Source organism: Pinus tabuliformis, chromosome 1_2 (assembly GCF_031772625.1).
Source record: "Pinus tabuliformis cultivar Carrire ecotype Pingquan chromosome 1_2, CPIR1, whole genome shotgun sequence".
NCBI classification, from domain to species: Eukaryota; Viridiplantae; Streptophyta; class Pinopsida; order Pinales; family Pinaceae; genus Pinus; species Pinus tabuliformis.
In genome coordinates, this window is record NC_142298.1 from 130,295,152 (window position 1) to 130,322,855 (window position 27,704).

Sequence of the window (27,704 nt, forward strand, 5' to 3'; positions counted from 1 at the left end):
ATTTTGACTATCATGATTGTTCAAAGTTATAATTCTTCATAGTTATCAACTTTTAAACCTAATAGGATTGAGTAAATTTTAAATAATTATCTTGGTTCAAATACTTTTATTATAATTTTTTTTGTAATTATTAGTATTGTTCAAGTTGTAATTTTTAATAAATATTGCTTTTTAGTTTTAAGGAGCGTTTATCTTTCTAGAACTGTTTCCTTTCAACATAAATTATGGAGATGGACTCACTCCTAATAGCTGGTGACTTGAATTGTACCCTCAACAGTGATGAAGTTTGGGGGAGAGGCAGGAAGACCGACCCTTTGGCTGGACTTATCAAAGATGCTATTCTCCATCATAACTTTGTTGATGTCTGCCCTCCTAAAATCGATCCTACTTGGGATAATGGGAGATCTGACTCTTCTTATCTAGCTAAAAGACTAGATCGTTTTTTGCTTCATGATAAGCTGCTAGATCGCCTGGGCCTGCTAGTTTCGAATATTGTAAATTGCTTTATCTCTGATCACAGACCAATTTCTCTACAGTGGAAAAAGCAAGGTATCAGGAAGGGTCTTCCCTTTAAATTCAATAGAGTCTGGCTGGAGGATTCAGATTTCAATGACCTTGTTCAAAAATCCTGGTTACACCACTCTCCATTGGACTCCTCTTCTCCTTCTCAGACACTACTGGATAATCTAGCTTCTCTCAAGACCATAGTCAAAGCCTGGCAATCCAACAAGATAAAATCCAACAGGAGAGATCTGAAAGACATTCAAAAGGAATTGGATGAAATTGCTTGCAAAATGTCTGAGAATTGCCTTCCCTTAAAACTTCGCTACCGTATAAAGGAGTTGGAATCCAAGAAACACAGTCTACTTGCCATAGAAGAAGCTTCATGGAGATTAAAAAGCAGAGCCATATGGTTAAAGGAAGGAGACAGGAATACCAAATTCTTTCACAGATATGCAAATAAAAGGAGAGAAATTAATACAATATGGGAGATAAAAGACGAGGATGGTAATATGGTACATTCTCAAGAAGATATTTCAAATGCGGCTGTGAACTATTTCAAAAAATCATACAGTAGGAATGAATCCAGCATGGCTGAAGACATTTTCTGGGGTATTGACCCTTTCCCTACCATGTTTGATAAAGAACAAAATGAATACCTTTATCGTCCCATCACAGAAGAGGAATTACTATTGGTAATGAAATATTTTAAAAAGGACAAAAGCCCAGGACCAGATGGATGGACGATAGAGTTCTTCATTCACTTTTTTGATCTTATCAAGAAGGACTTACTAGGTATGGTGGAAGAATCAAGAAGGTTGGGAAAATTTCACCAGCACAATACTTCAACATATATTTCTCTCATTCCAAAAAAGGAAAAAAACCTCCTCTTTCTTGGATTTCAGACCAATATCTTTGTGCAATGTAATTTATAAGATTGTCTCCAAGATCATTGTTGGTAGAATCCGAGGTACCCTGTCTAAATTCATCTCTCAGGAACAACATGGGTTCCTCCAAGACAGGAATATCCATGATGCAGTGGCGAACACACAGGAAAGTTTGCATTCCTTACATACAAAGAAGCTTGACGCTGCAATTCTGCAAATTGATCTCAAGAAGGCCTATGATTGTCTTGATTGGGGTTTTCTAAGATGTCTACTCTCCAAAATTGGCCTTAATCATCATGTATCAAATTGGATAATGGCATGTGTTGAAAATGTAAATTTTGCTATCCTAATCAATGGATACCCATCTGCTTTCTTCTCTCCGGTGAGAGGTCTAAGACAGGGGTGCTCCCTATCCCCTCTCCTATTCATTCTAGCAATGGATTCCCTAAGCCTGCATTTAAAAAGAGCTGTAAAGGAGGAGCATAGCCGTCCCATGATGATCTGCAGAAGAAATTACATTTCTCACAGCCTTTTTGTGGATGACATACTGATTTTTGGAATGCTATGCCATATCAACTGGAGTTGTATTTATAACATACTGAAAAATTTCCAAAAAGCTACAGGCCTTTAAGTAAATGAAAGTAAGTCCACCCTCTATCATGGGGAATGTGAAATGAGAATTATTGAGTACTTGATTGATCTGTATAAAATTGAAGCGAGACACATTAAGGAAGGCATGAAATATCTTGGATACCACTTAAAGCCTTCCTGCTATACGAAAACGGATTGGCAATGGATCTCTGATCGCTACTACAAAAGGATAGCAGGTTGGGAAAATAAGTGCCTATCGATGGGGGGCAGGGCAGTACTAGCACAATCGGTGCTAGCACAACTAACTGTGTATTGGGCCCATCTGTTTTACATCCCAGCAAGCATTATTTCTTTGCTGAATAGTATGACAACAAATTTCATCTGGGGTGGAAGCAAAGAAAAAAGGAAATATCATCTGACAAAAATTTCAAGTATTACACTCCCAAAAGAACTAGGAGGATGGGGAATCATGGACCTTCGGAAATTTGGGATGGCCCTGTTATGCAAATAACTTTGGAGGAGTATTTTCGAGGATAGCCTATGGAGCAAAACCATAAGGAACAAGTACATGGGAAATAAAGATTTATCATACTGGTACAAGGAAGGTACTATAGGGTCCCCATATGGCTCTGCAATTTGGAAAAGTTTCCGTAAAATAGAACTTTTTTTCTCCAAAACCTCTCATGGAGCTTACAAAATGGGAACAGTGTGTATATAGGGTATGATCCTATATTGGGAGCAGAGGATGACTCTATTATTCCACCACAAATAAAAACTGCTTTCCAAAGTTCGGGAATTTTTGTATGGAGTCAAGTCATTGCAGGTTGGCAGGGACCTTCTCCTATTTGGAAAGAAGCCCAAGAGTTGGGACTAAAAGGATCACTGGCTCACCAATGGCAGAGGATACTGATGATCATGAGGAATATCGGTTTCTGCCACACCAAACCTTGTGATTTTCTCACCTGGAAAGGGAAAAGGGAAAAGAATAACATAAGTGTAAAAGATATCTATTCATCTTTGACTAGAAGCCATCTTCCTCTATCAGATTTTTTTTTTCCCTTCTTCGCTATGGAAATCAAGTGCCCTAAGAAAAATTATCATTTTTTCCTGGCTAGTCTACCATAACAAAAATCTCACATGGGAAAACTTGCAGAAGAGGAATTTGACGGGCCTAGGTATATGCCTAATTTGTAAAGATGGGGGGAAATAACTATCACATGTTCCTTAATTGCAGCCTCACTCTTCAACTATGGAGGAACCTATCATCCTATTTTGGTTTCACCTTTATATCACATCCTTCTATAAAAGAGGCACTTGAATGGTGGAGTTTTCAGAAAAGATCATGGAGATCCATACCACAATTGGTTTTTTGGACAATATGGAAGTGGAGAAACAAATATTTGTTTCAAAATAGACAGGAAGATTTTCACTCAGTCTTTGAACAGATCATATCTTTGTATAATTCTATACCACAAAAGACCATACAAAACAAAAAAGGAGATAAAATCAGGAAATATAATTTTAACCAGATGAGTTTCCCTACAGCCTTTTTTGATGGAGCAACACAAAATGGGATTTGTGCCTGTGGTGTTTTCATTGCTATAAACGAGGAACAAAATTTTTCTATTCACTGGAACGGTGGGAAAGGTACAAACAACAAAGCTGAAGCGATGGCACTTTCGGGCCTCCTTCATCTTAGCACTTTCCTGAGCATTCCGATCCTTCAGATCTATGGGGACTCAAAAATCATAATTGATCATGTCACTGGCAAACATTCAATAAAAAACTTTTTTCTAGCAGGATGGATGGATAGGATTGATTTCTTCTAGAAAAGGAAAAAGGAATGGTCTATTCAACATGTCGATAGATCACTGAATACTCAAGCAAACAAGCTATCAAAAAAAGGGCTTCTAATTCAACTAGGTAAATGGAAAATGGATATTTCCCTGAGAGACACTACTTACCAGATTGTGGATTTCTTCCTCCCTGGAACATAACTTGTTTTTTTTCCCGCTTCTCTCTTCCCTCTGGTTTTTTGTATCTAGCAAATGCTAGTCTCACGATGCACATTAAACTTCCTATTCAGGTGGTACTCCTATCTATAGGTTTCTATCTTACTCTTGCAAAACTCTTGGATATATCTTCTTTGACTTCAGACATTCTCTAATAGTCTTGTTATTTTCTCAGCTTTCTTCTTTTTTGCATACTTTCAGAAGTAATAGATACAGAAGAAGACTGTTTATTGCCTCTTTTTAGGCCATGTTATAGCAAGTGGCTTCTGCCAAAAATATGTACTATGTGGCTGATCTGATATTAATATAAAATCTGGCTTTTTTTCGTACTGAAAAAAAAAAAAAAAAGAAAAAAGAAAAAGAAGAAGAAGAAGAAGAAGAAGAAGAAGAAGAAGAAGAAAAATAAGAAAAAAAAAAAGAAAAGAAAAAAGAAAAGAAAGAGTAAAAAAAGTTCAAATAATTATCTCTAGTATTATTGTTCAAACAATTATCTTTATTATGATTATTGTTCAAGTTGTGATTTTTAATAATTATAATTTTTTCTCTAATATCATGAACAAAGCTTAAACAATTACCTTTATTACGATTATTGTTTAAGAACCATTCCCATGATGAGTTAGGTGCTTTCTAAGAGAGTGATTATTGTTCAAGTTGTGGTTTTATGATCATTACTATTTATTTATTGACTTAATATGATTAACAGAATGTAAACAGTTACCCTTATTATGATTATTGATAAGTTACAATTTTCTATAATTATCACATTTTGACCATAATATAATGAACAAAATTCAAACAATTACTTTTCATTTTTTTGATAAAAAACAATAAAAATAAATAATATTGATGGCCCAGCCCTCCAACGTGGCGTAGGTTGGTTCAATTGTGCGGCATTTAATGTGATAAATGCTGGTAATAGCGCGAATGTACAGGCCCTCTCGATCTTTCGGAGAGTTAACTTACGGTACAGGTCATGAAACGCCACCTGCCGGTACTCCTTGTCAAGCCGCTCCCGCCTTTTGACAACCCTATTCTCGGTTATTGGTCATTTTCACCTGTTCACTGTGTTAGACTCTTGCTCTGCTCTGTTGAGGGTTATTTGCGCCTCCGGCTTCCTCGCTCTGGCGTTGAGTTTCGTTGGTGTTTCCGGCCTCCCGCTGTTCTGTGCGTTGGGTTCCTATGAGGGCGACAGCGCCGTCCGCTCCTGCACTGTAATTTGTTATATTGGCTGTTTCTTTAAATATTCTCTGTTGAATGGGTTCGTTTCTCGCACTGTTAATTTGTGGCTCCAACTGTGACAGGGTTCCCTTCAGTTCCGCGCTTCTGGCTCGTTGCGTTTCAACTTTGCCTCTGAGGTAAGCTCTGGTTCGATGCCAGACTCTGCTTCCGCATCTATTATAGACTCTGACCCTCTCGTTCCTTGTCTTCAGGCTATGGTTATCGGTTTGGTTTCGCAGTGTCGCCTTTTCAACTTCAGGTGAGAACCAATGTAGGTTGTGACTCGTTCGTTTGCTGGTTTTTATTTGTTTTCTTGCTTCAGCTTGTGCTAACCCGCATCCACCTCCGTTTTGCAGGTTGTTTAAGGTGGCTGGCCGCCAAGGGTTTGTGCTCTCTGCAATCTCTGGAAACAGCTCGAAACCCTCCCAACCTTATACAACGGGTAGGGTCTTTCCGGCGTTGATTCGTTTGTTAACTTATAGAGGGGTTTGAGGTTCTTGTTTGTAAATAATCGCAGTCACCTGAATGGTAGACGAACTGTGCTCCTCTCTGTCATTTGTGGCTCTTATAACCTGTTCTGTTGTATCTATATATATTTTTTTAAAAGCTTCATTTGTAAGGGAACTCGTTCTAGGTGAGCGTTATATGCTGAGAAAACTCTTTTGTGCGCCTTGGTTGTAATGGACTAATTAGATTAAACTACTTTGCTTTCAATTCCAACATTTGCATTATTTGTAAATAGTATGAGGGTTTATATTTCGTTACCTGGTCGTTTGTCAGCGACTGTAGTTGCTCTCCTTTCTTTGCTGGAAGTAGTTTTCTATAGCAGCGCTTTACTCTTCTTGTTACTGCTTGCTGTCTTACTATTTCAAATGTAATTTAATCATATAGAAAATAACATCAATGTATGAACTAATTTAGCAGTGGTGCTTCAATTGGCAAGATAAAAATAATTTGTTTTATTACAGAGGACTGTATCTTCTCTTCACTCCGGAGGGATCTCTTCACTATCTTTTTTTCTCGTTTTTAACATCTGGAAGGCATAACTGCTTCCATTTCCGGTTGAACTGTCCAACCAGAATTTGTACAACTGCCCACCAGTTTCTTTTACCAAAATGCTAATTTACTGTTAATTATTTCCTAAACTAAAAACAATTCACAGTTTGTAATTTCTATGGTCTCTAACGACCTTCTGGGAAATGAAACAAATAATAAAGAAAAGTAAAACAAATGACAAGTCTAATAACCTGTCCAGCTATGCATGTAGTCTTTGCTTGTTCTTGTTCTCTCCACGAGACCGTCAACCACCTTCTATCTCCTCGGAGCTGGATGCTCCTGCATCAGGCTTCCGGGGTGGCAAAAAGTCATGGCTCCGTTCCATGAGGTCGTCGACAGATTAGCCTGCTTTCTGTATCTGCGTTGCGTTAAGCCACGAACTGTCCTCTATCGGACGGTCCTTCCACTTGACCAAGTACCGCAAATATTCTTTCCTACGTGTGCGCCTAGCTACCTGTGTGTCAAGGATCCTCTCGATCTCAAGGGGTTGTGCCACTGGCATCTGTCTCATCCATGAACTTTCCTCACAACTGGTGTCCCGCGGTGGCTTTGCTGCTGTATCGTCTCTCAGATCAGCGACATAAGGAAATAGATCTGCCACGTTAAAAATGGGAGAAATACCGATCCCTGGTGGCAACTGTAGCTCATAGGCATTTGCAGAAAATTTGCGAATGATTTTGCAGGGACCGATCTTTTTATACTTCAACTTGCTGTACTCCCATTTTAGAAACTGCTCCTTTCGTAAATACGCAAGAACTTCATCTCCAACGTTAAACTGAACTTCCCGACGTTTTGAATCAGCCCGCTACTTATACTTTTGATTGTTGTCCTGTAATTTTAGCTTTACCTGCTCATGTAAGTTACTCATTGCTTGGGCGAAATCTTCCCCATCAGCACTTCGTTTTTCGAGCTTCCCCAAATCTCGTAACTCATGCACTCCGCGTGGATGCATGTCGTACAAAATCTGGAAAGGACTATAACCGGTGCTGCGATTAGGTGAATCGTTATATGCGAATTCCGCCTGAGCTAGTACACGGTCCCACGTCCATACATTCTCGCCTATTAAGCTCCGAAGCAAATTTCCTAAACTCCTGTTTACCACTTCAGTCTGGCCATCAGTCTGCGGGTGATAAGCGAAGCTGAACTGTAACTGGGTGTTCAACTTTTTCCACAAGGTTCGCCAAAAATGACCGGTGAACTTTACGTCCCTGTCGGAAATGATGGACCTTGGAAGCCCATGTAGTCGAACGATCTCAGTGAAAAATAAATGTGCTATATAAGTAGCATCACTGGCCTTCTTACAAGGTACAAAGTGCGCCATCTTTGAAAATCGATCTACCACAACCATTACTGAATCGAAACCCCGCTGTGTCTTAGGCAAGCCCAGAACAAAATCTAAGCTGACGGAGTCCCATGGTCGGCTCGGAATGGGTAATGGTAAATAAAGACCTGTATTCTGACTATGACCCTTTGCCAATTGACAAGCCTTGCACCTACTCATGTACCTTTGCACATCCCACTGCAATTTTGGCCAAAAATAGAAATGTCGTACATCTGTTTGATACAGCTCCTTCAGGTGCTCAAAGCCCAAAACCTGCATCGTACTTTCCTGTAAGAGTAGGGTCCTTCTACTCAGCGCATCTGCCATCTTGTTTGCTTGCCCACTAATATGTTTTAGTACAAACGTGAAATTCTGCAGGTACTCAACCCATGCTGCATGCTTATGGTTCAATTTATGTTGCTGCATAATGTACTGCAATGCAGAGTTATCCGTAAATAAAACAAACTCATTACCCAACAGATAATGTCTCCAGTGCTTTAATGCTTGTATAATTGTGTAGAACTCTTTGTCATAGGTTGAGTATTTCTGTCTACTCTCGTTCAGCTTTTCACTGAAATATGCGACTGGTCTATCCTCCTGACTAAGTACTGCCCCAATGGTTGTACTACTGGCATCACAACGAACCTGAAAGGGTTTGTTGAAGTCAGGCAGCCTCAATATCGGCCTTTCGGTAATCTTCCTTTTCAAAATCTAAAAACCTCTTTTCACTGCTTCAGTCCAGTGAAAAGGCTGATTTGTCTTCTTGATCGTATCCAGCATAGGTGCGCAGATCTCACTGAAATTCCTGATGAATTTCCTGTAAAAACTTGCTAGTCTGTGGAAGCTTCAGACTTAAAATAAACTTCCCAGAGAAGGACAGCTAACTATAGCTACCACCTTTTCTGGGTCCATCTTTAATTCATTTTCTGCAATTACAAAACACAGATACACTAACTCCCACTGAAAAAAAGTACACTTTTTCAGATTGATCAGCAACTTGTTTTGTTGCAGCTTCCTCAACACACTTCGAACATGCCTGAAATGTTCTTCCTTAGTCTTACTAAAAATCAAAATGTCATCCAGGTAAACTATTACGAACTTCCCAATGAATTCCTTCAGTACCTCATTCATCAAGCGCATGAACGTACTGGGGGCATTGCTCAACCCAAATGGCATCACCAGCCACTCATATAAGCCTTCATTCGTCTTGAATTCTGTCTTCCATTCATCTCCTTCCCGAATTCGGATCTGGTGATATCCACTTTTCAAGTCAATCTTCGAGAAATAAGCCGCCCCACTCAAACAGTCCATCATATCATCCATTCTCGGTAAGGGAAACCTGTACCTAACCGTAATTTTGTTAATGGCTCTAGAGTCCGTGCACATTCGCCATTCTCCTCCTTTCTTTGGAGCCAAAACGGTTGGTACTGCACAGGGGCTCATGCTCTCTCTAATCAATCCTTTGTCTAACAACTCCTGGACCTGTTTCCTGATTTCTTCATGGTCCTTAGGGCTCATACGATAAGCTGCTTTATTTGGCAGACTTGCCCCTGGTATAAAGTCAATGCAGTGACTAATACCTCTCCTGGGTGGTAGTTCATCCGGGAGGTCATCCACCACGATGTCTCCAAATTCCTGCAACATCTTTTGGATTTCCTCGGGCAAATCTGAAATCTGTGTATGCAATATCACGGCCTTTCGTCTTCTTATGACAGCGAAATTTACATCACTGTCCTCAATCTGTTTTATAAATTCTTTTCCTACCATCAACAGTGCTTTTACCCCACTGGTTTCAGCTGCACTTTCCTCTTTGATGGGTACAAGCGTGTGCTTGATCCCGTCTTTGACAAACTTATAACAATTTGTTTTCCCGTCATGAACTGCACTTCTGTCAAACTGCCAGGGTCGTCCTAGCAATATATGACAGACATCCATTGGCATAACATCGCAAATAATTTTGTCCTTATACCTGCCTATCTGAAACTCCACCTCACACTGTTCATCAACTAACAGTTGATGTCCTTTCTGCAGCCATGACACTTTATATGGAGTGGGGTGTTTCAACTTCTTCAATCCCAGTTTCTCCACCATCTCTACTGCCACTAAATTGTCGGTACTTCCACTATCGATGATCAGCTTGCAGCACTTACCCTGTGACTTGCAAACAGTTCGGAACAAAGCCTTTCGCTGGTCAGGTTCTGCATTTTCCTTTTCTGGTTTTAACAGCACTTTATTCAACACCAAAGATTCACCTGTCTCTGGTGTATTCTCCACTTCCTGAGGTGTTGCCTCAGCATCCTCTGGCTGAGCAACATAAGCTCCTCTTCCACCTACCGGTTCACCTTCAGGACAGTCATATGACTTGTGTCCTAACTTGTGGCAACGATAGCACTGGACAGTTCCCCTGCCCCGACCACTTCCTCGCCCTTGTTGAGCTGGTCGTCCTCCTCTAGTGCTATTGTCCCTTTCTGCTGTGCTAACAGACTTAGAACTGCTGCCTTCTTCACTGGAACCTGTACTTCTACCTCTGCCAAAAACCTTACCTTTCCCTCTGCCAGTTCCGCCTCCTCTCCTGGCATTTTGTTTTCTATTAATTTTCTCCTCCACCTTTAGTGCAAACTGATAAGCTTCGTCCAAAGTTCTGGGCGAGAGGATACCTATTTCATCCAGTATTCCCCCCCTGAACCCATTTACAAACCGAGCTGTCTTTTCTGGGGTATCTTCCACGTACCCTGCTCACAGGTTCAACTTATAAAATTCTTCTGTAAATTCCTTAACAGTCATCCCTCTTTGTTTCAAATTCTGCACTTGCCTATACAACATGATCTGATAGTCTTTCGGCAGAAACTTCTCCTTCAGTTTTGCCTCCATCCTGGCCCACTTCTTTATAGGCTGTTTGTGTAGCCTTTTCCTTTCCGCTTGAATGCTGTCCCACCACAAGGACGCATGTCCTTTTAGCTTTGTGGCGGCGAACTTCACCTGCTTGTCCTCACTGGTTTCCTCAAACTCAAAATATTTATTCACTTCACTCAACCAATCCAGTAACACATCTGCAGACAAACTTCCGTCATAAGTGGGTAGCTCATGCTTTGGCTTATGATTGGACAGCAAAACTGATTTTAATAACCGGAGTTCCGGTGTCACCCCTTCAACCTCATCTTCTGGTTCTGCCACATCTTCATCACTATCATCTGTTGGGTTCCTCCTTCCCCCATCTTCTACCACTGCCAATCTTTCACGCAAAACGCGAATCTCCTCATGGAGTCCCTCTTCTGCTATCCTCCGGATCGCTCTTCCTCTTCCTCTTCCTCCTCTACCACCCTCCATTTTCTCCTATTTGACAACCTGCTCTGATACCACTTTTGATGGCCCAGCCCTCCAACGTGGCGTAGGTTGGTTCAACTGTGTGGCATTTAATGTGATAAACGTTGGTAATAGTGCAAATGTACAGGCCCTCTCGATCTTTCGGAGAGTTAACTTATGGTATAGGTCATGAAACGCCACCTGCCGGTACTCCTTGTCAAGCCGCTCCCGCCTTTTGACAACCCTATTCTCGGTTATTGGTCATTTTCACCTGTTCACTGTGTTAGACTCTTGCTCTGCTCTGTTGAGGGTTATTTGCGCCTCCGGCTTCCTCGCTCTGGCGTTGAGTTTCGTTGGTGTTTCCGGCCTCCCGCTGTTTTGTGCGTTGGGTTCCTATGAGGGCGACAGCGCCATCCGCTCCTGCACTGTAATTTGTTATATTGGCTGTTTCTTTAAATATTCTCTATTGAATGGGTTCGTTTCTTGCACTGTTAATTTGTGGCTCCAACTGTGACAGGGTTCCCTTCAATTCCGTGCTTCTGGCTCGTTGCGTTTCAACTTTGCCTCTGAGGTAAGCTCTGGTTCGATGCCAGACTCTGCTTCCGCATCTATTATAGACTCTGACCCTCTCGTTCCTTGTCTTCAAGCTATGGTTATCGGTTTGGTTTCGCAGTGCCGCCTTTTCAACTTCAGGTGAGAACCAATGTAGGTTGTGACTCATTCGTTTTCTGGTTTTTATTTGTTTTCTTGCTTCAGCTTGTGCTAACCCGCATCCACCTCCGTTTTGCAGGTTGTTTAAGGTGGCTGGCCGCCGAGGGTTTGTGCTCTCTGCAATATCTGGAAACAGCTCGAAACCCTCCCAACCTTATACAACGGGTAGGGTCTTTCCGGCGTTGATTCGTTTGTTAACTTATAGAGGGGTTTGAGGTTCTTGTTTGTAAATAATCGCAGTCACCTGAATGGTAGACGAACTGTGCTCCTCTCTGTCGTTTGTGGCTCTGATAACCTGTTCTGTTGTATCTATATATTTTTTTTTAAAAGCTTCGTTTGTAAGGGAACTCGTTCTGGGTGAGCGTTATATGCTCAGAAAACTCTTTTGTGCACCTTGGTTGTAATGGACTAATTAGATTAAACTACTTTGCTTTCAATTCCAACATTTGCATTATTTGTAAATAGTATGAGGGTTTATATTTCGTTACCTGGTCATTTGTCAGCGACTGTAGTTGCTCTCCTTTCTTTGCTGGAAGTAGTTTTCTATAGCAGCGCTTTACTCTTCTTGTTACTCCTTGCTGTCTTACTATTTCAAATGTAATTTAATCATATAGAAAATAACATCAATGTATGAACTAATTTAGCAGTGGTGCTTCAATTGGCAAGATAAAAATAATTTGTTTTATTACAGAGCACTGTATCTTCTCTTCACTCCGGAGGGATCTCTTCACTATCTTTTTTTCTCGTTTTTAACATCTGGAAGGCATAACTGCTTCCATTTCCGGTTGAACTGTCCAACCAGAATTTGTACAACTGCCCACCAGTTTCTTTTACCAAAATGCTAATTTACTGTTAATTATTTCCTAAACTAAAAACAATTCACAGTTTGTAATTTCTATGGTCTCTAACGACCTTTTGGGAAATGAAACAAATAATAAAGAAAAGTAAAACAAATGACAAGTCTAATAACCTGTCCAGCTATGCATGTAGTCTTTGCTTGTTCTTGTTCTCTCCACGAGACCGTCAACCACCTTCTGTCTCCTCGGAGCTGGATGCTCCTGCATCAGGCTTCCGGGGTGGCAAAAAGTCATGGCTCCGTTCCATGAGGTCGTCGACAAAATAGCCTGCTTTCTGTATCTGCGTTGCGTTAAGCCACGAACTGTCCTCTATCGGACGGTCCTTCCACTTGACCAAGTACCGCAAATATTCTTTCCTGTGTGTGCGCCTAGCTACCTGTGTGTCAAGGATCCTCTTGATCTCAAGGGGTTGTGCCACTGGCATCTGTCTCATCCATGAACTTTCCTCACAACTGGTGTCCTGTGGTGGCTTTGCTGCTGTATCGTCTCTCGGATCAGCGGCATAAGGAAACAGATCTGCCACGTTAAAAATGGGAGAAATACCGATCCCTGGTGGCAACTGTAGCTCATAGGCATTTGCAGAAAATTTGCGAATGATTTTGCAGGGACCGATCTTTTTATACTTCAACTTGCTGTACTCCCGTTTTGGAAACCGCTCCTTTCGTAAATACGCAAGAACTTCATCTCCAACGTTAAACTGAACTTCCCGACGTTTTGAATCAGCCCGCTGCTTATACTTTTGACTGCTGTCCTGTAATTTCAGACTGCTGTCCTGTAATTTCAGCTTTACCTGCTCATATAAGTTACTCATTGCTTGGGTGAAATCTTCCCCATCAGCACTTCGTTTTTCGAGCTTCCCCAAATCTCGTAACTCATGCACTCCGCGTGGATGCATGCCGTACAAAATCTGGAAAGGACTATAACCGGTGCTGCGATTAGGTGAATCGTTATATGCGAATTCCGCCTGAGCTAGTACACGGTCCCATGTCCATGCATTCTCGCCTATTAAGCTCCGAAGCAAATTTCCTAAACTCCTGTTTACCACTTCAGTCTGGCCATCAGTCTGCGGGTGATAAGCGGAGCTGAACTGTAACTGGGTGTTCAACTTTTTCCACAGGGTTCGCCAAAAATGACCGGTGAACTTTACGTCCCTGTCGGAAATGATGGACCTTGGAAGCCCATGTATTCGAATGATCTCAGTGAAAAATAAATGTGCTATATAAGTAGCATCACTGGTCTTCTTACAAGGTACAAAGTGCGCCATCTTTGAAAATCGATCTACCACAACCATTACTGAATCGAAACCCTGCTGTGTCTTAGGCAAGCCCAGAACAAAATCTAAGCTGACGGAGTCCCATGGTCGGCTCGGAATGGGTAATGGTAAATAAAGACCTGTATTCTTACTATGACCCTTTGCCAATTGACAAGCCTTGCACCTACTCATGTACCTTTGCACATCCCGCTACAATTTTGGCCAAAAATAGAAATGCCGTACCTGTGCAATTGTCTTGTCTATACCAAAGTGTCCAGCCAGACCCCCACTGTGTTTTTCCTGAATAATGTTCTCTCGCATAGAACAGTTGGGAATACATAACTGTCCTCCCTTAAACAGCAATCCTTCCTGTAAATTATAGTCCAACCACAGGCTGCTGTTTCTCAACAGAGGGTTTTGGCAAGCCTCATAGGCCTCCTTAAAATTGGCATCTGTTTGATACAGCTCCTTCAGGTGCTCAAAGCCCAAAACCTGCATCGTACTTTCCTGTAAGAGTAGGGTCCTTCTACTCAGCGCATCTGCCACCTTGTTTGCTTGCCCACTAATATGTTTTAGTACAAACGTGAAATTCTGCAGGTACTCAACCCATGCTGCATGCTTATGGTTCAATTTATGTTGCTGCATAATGTACTGCAATGCAGAGTTATCCGTAAATAAAACAAACTCATTACCCAACAGATAATGTCTCCAGTGCTTTAATGCTTGTATAATTGCGTAGAACTCTTTGTCATAGGTTGAGTATTTCTGTCTACTCTCGTTCAGCTTTTCACTGAAATATGCGTCTGGTCTATCCTCCTGACTAAGTACTGCCCCAATGGCTGTACTACTGGCATCACAACGAACCTGAAAGGGTTTGTTGAAGTCAGGCAGCCTCAATATCGGCCTTTCGGTAATCTTCCTTTTCAAAATCTAAAAACCTCTTTTCGCTGCTTCAGTCCAGTGAAAAGGCTGATTTGTCTTCTTGATCGTATCCAGCATAGGTGCGCAGATCTCACTGAAATTCCTGATGAATTTCCTGTAAAAACTTGCTAGTCTGTGGAAGCTTCGGACTTCAAATAAACTTCCCAGAGAAGGACAGCTAACTACAGCTGCCACCTTTTCTGGGTCCATCTTTAATTCATTTTCTGCAATTACAAAACCTAGATACACTAACTCCCCCTGAAAAAAGTACACTTTTTCAGATTGATCAGCAACTTGTTTTGCTGCAGCTTCCTCAACACACTTCGAACATGCCTGAAATGTTCTTCCTTAGTCTTACTAAAAATCAAAATGTCATCCAGGTAAACTATTACGAACTTCCCAATGAATTCCTTCAGTACCTCATTCATCAAGCGCATGAACGTACTAGGGGCATTGCTCAACCCAAATGGCATCACCAGCCACTCATATAAGCCTTCATTCGTCTTGAAATCTGTCTTCCATTCATCTCCTTCCCAAATTCGGATCTGGTGATATCCACTTTTCAAGTCAATCTTCGAGAAATAAGCCGCCCCACTCAAACAGTCCATCATATCATCCATTCTCAGTAAGGGAAACCTGTACCTAGCCGTAATTTTGTTAATGGCTCTAGAGTCCGTGCACATTCGCCATTCTCCTCCTTTCTTTGGAGCCAAAACGGTTGGTACCGCACAGGGGCTCATGCTCTCTCTAATCAATCCTTTGTCTAACAACTCCTGGACCTGTTTCCTGATTTCTTCATGGTCCTTAGGGCTCATACGATAAGCTGCTTTATTTGGCAGACTTGCCCCTGGTATAAAGTCAATGCAGTGACTAATACCTCTCCTAGGTGGTAGTTCATCCGGGAGGTCATCCACCATGATGTCTCCAATTTCCTGCAACATCTTTTGGATTTCCTCGGGCAAATCTGAAATCTGTGTATGCAATATCACGGCCTTTCGTCTTCTTATGACAGCGAAATTTACATCACTGTCCTCAATCTGTTTTATAAATTCTTTTCCTGCCATCAACAATGCTTTTACCCCACTGGTTTCAGCTGCACTTTCCTCTTTGATGGGTACAAGCGTGTGCTTGATCCCGTCTTTGACAAACTTATAACAATTTCTTTTCTCGTAATGAACTGCACTTCTGTCAAACTGCCAGGGTCGTCCTAGCAATATATGACAGACATCCATTGGCATAACATCGCAGATAATTTTGTCCTTATACCTGCCTATCTGAAACTCCACCTCACACTGTTCATCAACTAACAGTTGATGTCCTTTCTGCAGCCATGACACTTTATATGTAGTGGGGTGTTTCAACTTCTTCAATCCCAGTTTCTCCACCATCTCTACTGCCACTAAATTGTCGGTACTTCCACTATCGATGATCAGCTTGCAGCACTTACCCTGTGACTTGCAAACAGTTCGGAACAAAGCCTTTCGCTGGTCAGGTTCTGCATTTTCCTTTGCTGGTTTTAACAACACTTTATTCAACACCAAAGCTTCACCCGTCTCTGGTGTATTCTCCACTTCCTGAGGTGTTGCCTCAGCATCCTCTGGCTGAGCAACATAAGCTCCTCTTCCACCTACTGGTTCACCTTCAGGACAGTCATATGACTTGTGTCCTAACTTGTGGCAATGATAGCACTGGACAGTTCCCCTGCCCCGACCACTTCCTCGCCCTTGTTGAGCTGGTCATCCTCCTCTAGTGCTATTGTCCCTTTCTGCTGTGCTAACAACTTAGAATTGCTGCCTTCTTCACTAGAACCTGTACTTCTACCTCTGCCAAAAACCTTACCTTTCCCTCTGCCAGTTCCGCCTCCTCTCCTGGTATTTTGTTTTCTGTTAATTTTCTCCTCCGCCTTTAGTGCAAAATGATAAGCTTCGTCCAAAGTTCTGGGCGAGAGGATACCGATTTCATCCAGTATTTCCCCCCTCAACCCATTTACAAACCGGGCTGTCTTTTCTGGGGTATCTTCCACGTACCTTGCTCACAGGTTCAACTTATAAAATTCTTCTGTAAATTCCTTAACAGTCATCCCTCTTTGTTTCAAATTCTGCACTTGCCTATACAACATGATCTGATAGTCTTTCGGCAGAAACTTCTCCTTCAGTTTTGCCTCCATCCTGGCCCACTTCTTTATAGGCTGTTTGTGTAGCCTTTTCCTTTCCGCCTGAATGCTGTCCCACCACGAGGACGCATGTCCTTTTAGCTTTGTGGTGGCGAACTTCACCTGCTTGTCCTCACTGGTTTCCTCAAACTCAAAATATTTATTCACTTCACTCAACCAATCCAGTAACACATCTGCAGACAAACTTCCGTCATAAGTGGGTAGCTCATGCTTTGGCTTATGACTGGACAGCAAAACTGATTTTAATAACCGGAGTTCCGGTGTCACCCCTTCAACCTCATCTTCTGGTTCTGCCACATCTTCATCACTATCATCTGCTGGGTTCCTCCTTCCCCCAGCTTCTACCACTGCCAATCTTTCACGCAAAACGCGAATCTCCTCACGGAGTCCCTCTTCTGCTATCCTCCGGATCGCTCTTCCTCTTCCTCTTCCTCCTCTACCACCCTCCATTTTCTCCTATTCGACAACCTGCTCTGATACCACTTTTGATGGCCCAGCCCTCCAACGTGGCGTAGGTTGGTTCAACTGTGTGGCATTTAATGTGATAAACGTTGGTAATAGCGCGAATGTGCAGGCTCTCTCGATCTTTCGGAGAGTTAACTTATGGTACATGTCATGAAACGCCACCTGTCGGTACTCCTTGTCAAGCCGCTCCCGCCTTTTGACAACCCTATTCTCGGTTATTGGTCATTTTCACCTGTTCACTGTGTTAGACTCTTTCTCTGCTCTGTTGAGGGTTATTTGCGCCTCCGGCTTCCTCGCTCTGGCGTTGAGTTTCGTTGGTGTTTCCGGCCTCCCGCTGTTCTGTGCGTTCGGTTCCTATGAGGGCGACAGCGCCATCCGCTCCTGCACTGTAATTTGTTATATTGGCTGTTTCTTTAAATATTCTCTATTGAATGGGTTCGTTTCTTGCACTGTTAATTTGTGGCTCCAACTGTGACAGGGTTCCCTTCAGTTCCGTGCTTCTGGCTCGTTGCGTTTCAACTTTGCCTCTGAGGTAAGCTCTGGTTCGATGCCAGACTCTGCTTCCGCATCTATTATAGACTCTGACCCTCTCGTTCCTTGTCTTCAGGCTATGGTTATCGGTTTGGTTTCGCAGTGCCGCCTTTTCAACTTCAGGTGAGAACCAATGTAGGTTGTGACTCGTTCGTTTGCTGGTTTTTATTTGTTTTCTTGCTTCAGCTTGTGCTAACACACATCCACCTCCGTTTTGCAGGTTGTTTAAGGTGGATGGCCGCCGAGGGTTTGTGCTCTCTGCAATCTCTGGAAACAGCTCGAAACCCTCCCAACCTTATACAACGGGTAGGGTCTTTCCGGTGTTGATTCGTTTGTTAACTTATAGAGGGGTTTGAGGTTCTTGTTTGTAAATAATCGCAGTCACCTGAATGGTAGACGAACTGTGCTCCTCTCTGTCGTTTGTGGCTCTTATAACCTGTTCTGTTGTATCTATATATTTTTTTTTAAAAGCTTCGTTTGTAAGGGAACTCGTTCTGGGTGAGCGTTATATGCTCAGAAAACTCTTTTGTGCGCCTTGGTTGTAATGGACTAATTAGATTAAACTACTTTTCTTTCAATTCCAGCATTTGCATTATTTGTAAATAGTATGAGGGTTTATATTTCGTTACCTGGTCATTTGTCAGCGACTGTAGTTGCTCTCCTTTCTTTGCTGGAAGTAGTTTTCTATAGCAACGCTTTACTCTTCTTGTTACTGCTTGCTGTCTTACTATTTCAAATGTAATTTAATCATATAGAAAATAACATCAATGTATGAACTAATTTAGCAGTGGTGCTTCAATTGGCAAGATAAAAATAATTTGTTTTATTACAGAGGATTGTATCTTCTCTTCACTCCGGAGGGATCTCTTCACTATCTTTTTTTCTCGTTTTTAACATCTGGAAGGCATAACTGCTTCCATTTCCGGTTGAACTGTCCAACCAGAATTTGTACAACTGCCCTCCAGTTTCTTTTACCAAAATGCTAATTTACTGTTAATTATTTCCTAAACTAAAAACAATTCACAGTTTGTAATTTCTATGGTCTCTAACGACCTTCTGGGAAATGAAACAAATAATAAAGAAAAGTAAAACAAATGACAAGTCTAATAACCTGTCCAGCTATGCATGTAGTCTTTGCTTGTTCTTGTTCTCTCCACGAGACCGTCAACCACCTTCTGTCTCCTCGGAGCTGGATGCTCCTGCATCAAATATTATTATATTAAAAAATTATAATATCATTATATAAATTAATAACATTAAATTTATGAATAATAAATAATGTATTAAAATAATAATTTATAAAATAGTTTTTTTAAAAAAATCTCTCTATTTCTCTTTCCCCTTATATATCTAGCTATTAAAATAATATAAAACTAAACTTTTAAAAAAACTCTTTAAAAAATCTAAAATTCATAAAAAAGAACCATTCTTTTATAACTTTGATTCAATATTGATCACCCTTTCACATCAGAAAAACTATGCCAAAGGCAACACATTAACTTTAAAAAAAATATGTCTTGCACCATCCGACTTCTAACTTCTTCTCTTTTTTTATATTAATAATCATTGTATTCATACAGTGTTAACTACATATTAACTTTAAAAAAAAATATGTCTTGCACCATCCGACTTCTAACATCTTCTCTTTTTTATATTAATAATCATTGTATTCATACAGTATTAACTATATATTTAGATTAACTTTTAAAAAATATGTCATGCACCATCCGACTTCTAACTTCTTCTCTTTTTTATATTAATAATCATTGTATTCATACAGTATTAACTATATATTTAGATTAACTTTTAAAAAATATGTCACGCACCATCCTACTTCTAACTTCTTCCCTTCTTTTATATTAAAAATCATTGTATTCATAATGTATAAAGTATATATTTGGATTTATAATATGTTTTAAAATTATATAATTTGTGATATTATTAAATATATATGGTAAAAATATATAAATATATTTTAATATTTATTAAACTATTTTATAATTTTTTATTACGGTGAAAACATTTTTTATATTTTTTTATTTGATGATAGAGATTTGAATTTTGATTTTATGATTTACATGATATTTTATAATATCTCGTTAATTAAACTATTTTTATAAATAAAAAATTATTTTTATAATTATATATACAAATAATGTGTAATTGTTTTATGTATTTAATATTAAATTTATACATAACTACTACAATTATATTAAAAATATTAATGTTGTTGATATAGTCCAAGGCTTTATAAATATAACAAAAAAAAATTATTGCAACAGGAAGAATGTCTAACCAAGGTAAACATTTAGCTGATTAACCATATGTAAAAAGGTTATGGGTCAACTTTAATTTGGGAAAAAAAAAGAATTATATTGTAAAATTAACCATTTTGCTAAAAAAAAATGGGTTATATATCAATTTCCCTATCTAATTATAACACGAACTTATTAAAATTGGAATAATATGAAATCCCTAGGAAATTGGTGGGGGAGCCATGCGGTAGAAATCTAATTTAATTTGAGAAAAAAAAAAGAAATACACATCTTATTGTAAATGATATTGTTTATATATTAATTTCCCCATCTAATTAGAATGTGAATTTATTGAAATTGGAATAATCTAAAATCCCTAAGAAATTGGTGGGCAGGGAGCCATATGGCAAGAATCTAATTTTTTTTAAATTTATTAAAAGCCAATGAAACCTAACCAACTAGATAACACACTACAACAGTTGATAAGCATTAAGACTAAACATATGATGAGCATATTCCCTTGATAATCAATCTAAGTAGTTAATTACAAAAATAATCATCTTAAGTTGAAATAAGAAGCCTTTGACAGCCCGAAGAGTTAGCTCAATCGGTCAAATCAAGTGCCTCACCAATGGGAGGTCACAGGGTTGAATCCCGAAAGCTCTTGGGGTTAGGTCAGTAAATAGGCTTCCACTCCCTGGATGTAGCGGCTAGGATGTATTATATTAATATAAAATAATATAATAAATCATAAAGAAAACAATTCAAGATCTATATTTATATTTTTGAATTGATTTGTATTTAGAGTTGAAATTGTGTTTAATTAGTGAAAGTTAATAAATGTTTTTTACATCTCCATATAAAGGATATAAAAAAAATGAGTAAAAGTAATAATCCCTAACACAATTTAAATAAAGGTAAATCAGATTAATAAAAACCGGCCAGGATGTATTATATTAATATAAAATAATATAATAAATCATAAAGAAAACAATTCGAGATCTATATTTATATTTTTGAATTGATTTGTATTTAGAGTTGAAATTGTGTTTAATTAGTGAAAGTTAATAAATGTTTTTTACATCTCCATATAAAGGATATAAAAAAAATGAGTAAAAGTAATAATCCCTAACACAATTTAAATAAAGGTAAATCAGATTAATAAAAACCCAAACTTTAAAGAAAAATTAAATTAAATTAAAAATAAATAAATATTAAATCTCCAAAATTTATTCTTTCTCATTACATACTCATAAATATAAATTTAAAATAAATTTATATTAACTTCTCATCACATACTCATCCTTATAAACTTAAAATAAATTTATATTAATTTCTATTATATAATATAGACATATATATAAGTATATTATTCAAACATATATATTCACATTTACATGAGAAATTAAAATATTAACTTAAATAATAATAATAATAGAGGTTAAATTAATTAATTATATATATATATATATATATATATATATATATATATATTTTAAAAATAAAAATAATTTATTTTTTATTAATGGTTTTTAATAAAATAAATTATTTTATTTATATATTAATTATACATAAATGTTAAAAACATACATTTTTTTAAATAATATAAATTTAATATATATATATATATATTTTCAAATAATGCTCATGACATAAATAAAAGTATTTAACTAATTCATTAAAAATAAATTACACAAATATTTTTCTTTAATTTAAAATAAACAAAAAAAATCTTTAATTTAAAATAAAAATCTATGTCATGCCATTAGCGCTGTGATACTTTAAGTGAATTGATAAAAGACTTTTCACTTAAATTTAAATATAAATTATTTTTTTCCAAAAATATTTTATTAGTTTAATTCTTTTACTAAACTTAAAAATTACTTTAATATTTTCTAATTTAGAGTGGATGATTTTTATATATTTTCTAATTTACAGTAATTGAGTAAATCATTTATGAAAATATAATAAAAATTACAAATTGAAATATAATGTAATCTGTTATTATAGAATTACTATCGAATAACGCAAAAAAAATAAATAAATAAATGTAACTTTCATAAAATAGTAATTACGCTCTCTTACCACTAGATAAATATTATATTAATATAAAAAGATATAAATTGAACGTTTGGCCCATGGCTCCCTCGATAATGTGATGATTCAATATTTATTTTTATTCTAATTATACTCTGCTTTCCATTGTATGCCATGGTAATGGAAGCATATTAAGCGTGGTTGGTGTAATTGGTGCAGCAAAAGTGGCCTTCCTCGCAGTGCAAGTCAGGGGGACATGCCTCGCACTCGTACACGCTGTAGCAATATCCAAGACCCTGACACTCTGCCATTCGTTCACAGATCAAACAGTTCAACATGAGAGCAAGAAAATGTTTATATTTACTTACTTCCATTTTTATTTAACAATCCTAAAAATATTACCTACCTGATTCCCTGACCAGGAACAAGAGGGCAAGGAAGGTCCACACAGTGGCCATGAGGACCATCTTAATAAGAAGCTTCGCCATCTCTGCATGCAAATATCTGATCTCAATCAATATGAAATAAAATATATTTTTTATAAATCATGCACAGTTCATTATAACAATTATATTTTTTTAATCAGTAGGACAATTTTTCGATTTTTAACTTTGAAAGAGGAAAGGAGTTAGGAATTAATAATTCACTAAATTATTCAGAAATTTTCTTTAAAAATAACAAAATTAAAAAATTAATTATTCAACAAACCACTGGAACTAAAAAAATTATTATCAGACATGAAATACAGCTATTAGACCTGTTGTGTATCTTCCTGCAGTGTCTTCAAACGAACAGTTTCACAGATTTCGTAATTTGGATTATATCACACACAAGAAAATTTATGATATCAATGATCTTTATTAACGTTGGTTCTTTTACAATTAGAAACCTTATTTTGATTTCACTTTAAATTAGAAACATTCAACGCAATTTGGTCCGTTGCTATTCAATTATTTCCTACTTCGTTTACAAACCGAAAATTGTGGACTGTTTTACAGAAATTACGAAACCGGAAATGGTGGAATGTTTTACAGAGATTACGAAGCCGGAAATTGTGGAATGCTTTACAGAGATTAAATTCTAAGGCATATTAAATGGTATATCACTTTTAACTTATTACCCCAGAAATGGGCTACATACTGCTAATTAATATATTTTTAAATTCAAGTATTAATAAATTAAAAAAAGAGTATGAATATATTTATTTTAAGGAAAAAGTCAAGAAGGGAAAAAAGTTATATTAGACATCATTAATACAATTTTAAATATAAGTATTATCAGAAGGAAAGAGTGTCAAAATATTAAGGAAAATATCTTGCATTCATTTTTTTCCTCATAATTCATATTTCCAAGTTTATATGGAACGTTAACACTTTATTAAAATTAAAATGGTTTAATTTATAAAGTTTTTCATTTTTTTTTAATAAAACTCCATTTATAATGATTATTTGAAAACTTCATTAATAATTCTTCTTTTGAGGGGGAATTTTAATATTCTTATTCTTCCTTTTTTTTTTTTTATATTATCATACTTTTTGTTAATTTGTCTGTTAAAAACAAAACTATATAGGCCTATGATAAGCAAAAATATATAGCAAATATATCAAGTTGGTAGGTTATTGTGCTTGTTGATATTACTCATGTGCATCCTCCCATGTTTGTTCATTGATTTTCCATATGCCAAGTCTTCATCTATGTGGCAACAAGAAATCTATTCAAAAGAAAGTTTTAGATGAAGAGTCTCCACAAGAATAGAAAGCAGTGTGTGACTATGGCATCTCTATGTCTCATTGAACCAATTTATGACATTCATGGAGTCTCCAAAGGCCTCAAGGGTGTGACATTCTTTTTCAGTGGCAAAACATATAATAAACGTATTAATGCTAACAACTATGCATATTTATTTGAGCCCCTAACCAACCCAATATGATGCTTGAAGAAATGATGTTCCTGTAAATAAAGGACTTCCCTCCCCCACAAACTTTGTGTGCAAGAGAAGCCCCATCAAAATATGCCCAAGGAGAGGAGAAATCTATAAATTTGGCCAATATATCACGTAGAACATGAGCAAAGTTTGAGGATGGAATGAGAGAATAAATTGCAAGGACCTGTGCAGCCACCTGGTTAAGGGAAGAGGGATGGTTCTGCAAGATAGCATTGTTCCTAGCCAGCCAAACTCCCCAACAGATGAGTGGGGGAATATTCCTGAGTTGCTTATCATTTGACTATTCCTGCCAAGATTTCCAAGCGTCAAGAAAGGTCTCACCAAGCCAAAAATCACCACAACCAAGATTATTCGTACAAAATGCCCATATACCTAACTTGAAAGGAAAGGTAAAAAATAGATGACTCACTGATTGCTTAATTTTTTTGCAAAGTGTGCACCAAATGGACCCTTCCTTCTATTTCTTTTGCAAGGTATCCCATGTGGGGATTTTGTTTTCATTCAAACACCATTGGAAAACCTGAGATTTTGCAGGACAACTCAATTTCTATATCTTCTTCCACCACCAAACGGGTTCCACTGGCCTTCTAACATTTGTCAAGTATAAATAACCAGTTTTGGGGTATATTTCCCAAATGAGGAATGGACCCAACAAAGAGAGTCTTCCCTATCTCTGATCCTCACATGAGACAATTTCAAAGCAGTTGTATAGTCTTGCCATGAATCTACATAAACAACTGGAAGGTTGACGATGCAAGATTTTTTTGCTATGGATGCGTTATTAAATTACATCTAACAGAGCACTTAGAAACCATGAAACATAAGCATATCAAACGAAGATAAAAGAGCCATAATCACGCATGAGATCAAGACACAAACATTTGATTACAGAGTTCATCCAATTTGGACTACATTTTCAGGCCCTGCTCAATAGTGGGGGGGCCTTCATTCATTAAATGGCATGAAAAGAGAATAAGTACAAGCAGGTTTTACATAAACACCCTTATACCTCTAATTTGGAAAATGGATGACAAATGGAGAGCCCATCTCTAGAAATAGGCAACACCACTGACTTCCTGGAAAAAAACCTTGCAGAATCGCCTATCCAAATGCCCAATTCTGATAAAAGGGCTTTTTGAACCTTCTCGAAACCTTCTAATTTCTGAGGTAGGGTTTCGGCCACCTGCTAGGAGCACATGTCGTTGCTCTTCTCTATAAATATATGCTGCTCTCTATTGCTCTCCCCCTCTCGTTGTGCAGATAACCCAATTTATATTATGGTGGGCAGATTCCTTCATAAACGGGGCAGCTTCAACAAATGACAAGTTTAGCAGGTCAGTTTGTTTCAAACAGAGATTCTCAGATCTAGAATAACAACCTGTTAAACATGGAAAAACCTCCATTGGAAATAGTTCACAGACCATTTCACATTAACCTCAAACCGGCGGATGAATCGGTGCATACTCCTGAACCTAGCAGATAACACAGAGAATCGACACTTCAAACTGGTGGACAGACTTGAATTCTTGCCAATAAGAGTTATGCGATAAAGGCGGACCCGACGGGCTATCAACTGCAACACATAAATCTATCGAATCCTATAGAATATCACAAATTGTAACCTGTTGAAGCAAGGGCGATTCTCCATACCAGGTCACTTCCCTTTGCAATGTGCGATGTATGATATTGCAATCACAACCTGACTCTATCAGGGCCGATTTCTTAACCACTTCCCTTTGTGATGAGCGATGTGCGATATCACAATCGCAACCTGACTCTGTCAAGGTCGATTCCTTTATCGCTTCCCTTTGCGATGTGTGATGTGAGATATCGCATTCGCAAACTGATTTTTTTGGGGTCGATTCCTTAACCGCTTCCCTTTGCGATGTGTAATGTGTGATATCGCAATCACAACCTGACTCTGTCGGGGCCGATTCCCCAACGTTATTCCTTTGCCACCTGCGATGTGAATGTGCAATTATCGCATCATAACTTGGGGACTGCTGGGGCTGATTATTTAGCCGCAGACTTCTGACTTCTATGATCAACGAACTGCGGGGCCAATGGCAGCCTTTCACTTAGCGCTTCCCCATTCACTGAAGACTCTGCCACGTCATTTTCTCCTGCCATCTGTCCAAGTCAAACTTGAACTTTGACTTGCTCTAACTTCTTCATATGAGCTCGGATTCGAGTGTCATTCACACCATTGGAATCAGGATGACGAACACTTCAATCTGAAGCTACGTTTATCAAGATTCTTTGACTTTAATTTTTGAGCATTTTTACCATGCCACTGGTACTTTAGAGATCCACCTGGATCAATCTTCCTAGATCAATCCTCTTGGATCCTCCTGGATCAATCCTCCCCACTAAGAGAATATTTTGGTCCTCCAAAAGCATTAAATAATCTGCAACTACTTTATACATTGTCTGCACCACAAGTGTCCTAATAGGTCATCCTTCCTTCTCCTTCACCTTTGTCCTTCGGAGCCATAAGCGATGAGCCGAAACCTGCATCCCCTGCAAAATTGTAGTACAATATCTTGAAAATTACATGTTTTTATATATGACCAAAAATGAGCCAAGCATCCCATACTTGCCATGAGTTTATAACACATACTTTGTGGTCAAGTTTACATAAAAATGGAAACAATACTCCAACTATTAATACAAGGCCAAACATCATTGTTGCTTCAATAAGTGATGGAAAACACATCATCATTGCAACACATGATTTACAAAAATAAGGCCAAACACTATTGTTGCTTCAACAAGTGATGGAAACACATCATCACTTTCACAGTTTAAAATGCAACACAAAATAAGGCCAAACATCATTGTTGTTGCAACAAGTGATGGAAAACACATCATCACTTTTACAGTTTAAAATGCAACACATGATTTGCAAAAATAAGGCCATGACATTCTACCACACCTAGAAGAACCATCTCTCACTTATCAAAGTGACTGGGTCATCTCCTTGTGGTGCATTCGCTAGTCGAACAATTGTTTCACCTGGTTCATGCATGGATGCTTTGTCCTTGCGACGCTACTCTGGATGGAGCCTCCAACATGTGGCTCTTTGATGACCACCTCTGTCGCAATGACTACAATAAGCCTTCTTCCTCTAGATCTGCTTTACCTTCTTCTTTGCCTGTTGTTGAGAGGGTCTTTCACGCCTCATCCCTTTTCGTGTTGTTATTCTTCTCTAGCACTCAACAAACACATGGTTATGCAATCCAAAAAAACTACAAGTTTTTATATGCCATGATTTTCGTTCATTATTAACAATACGGTTGTAATCAAAATGAACATTAGAATACCGAGACTTGTTATACCTTTCTTGTTGGTCTCTGGTATGATCATGGAAACAAGAGCTTGCCTTAGATATTTCTCTACAATGCATACTACCATAGGTTGATGGTGATATGTTCCCATCATCCTCTTTCCTCAATGTTTTCAACAATGTTGTGGAATCTTCTAACATCTTTGAGCGTTGCTCTTCAGTGCATCCCAACCTTGAGAATCGAGGTATTTTCTCAACCTCCAATGGTTGAGTTATGCCTTGGCCATTAATACCAAGTCCTTCTTCATTGTACCTCATCTTGGTAAAGAGTCTCATGTTTTTCCCTGTAATGGACATCTCCACATTGCCATCAAAAATTATA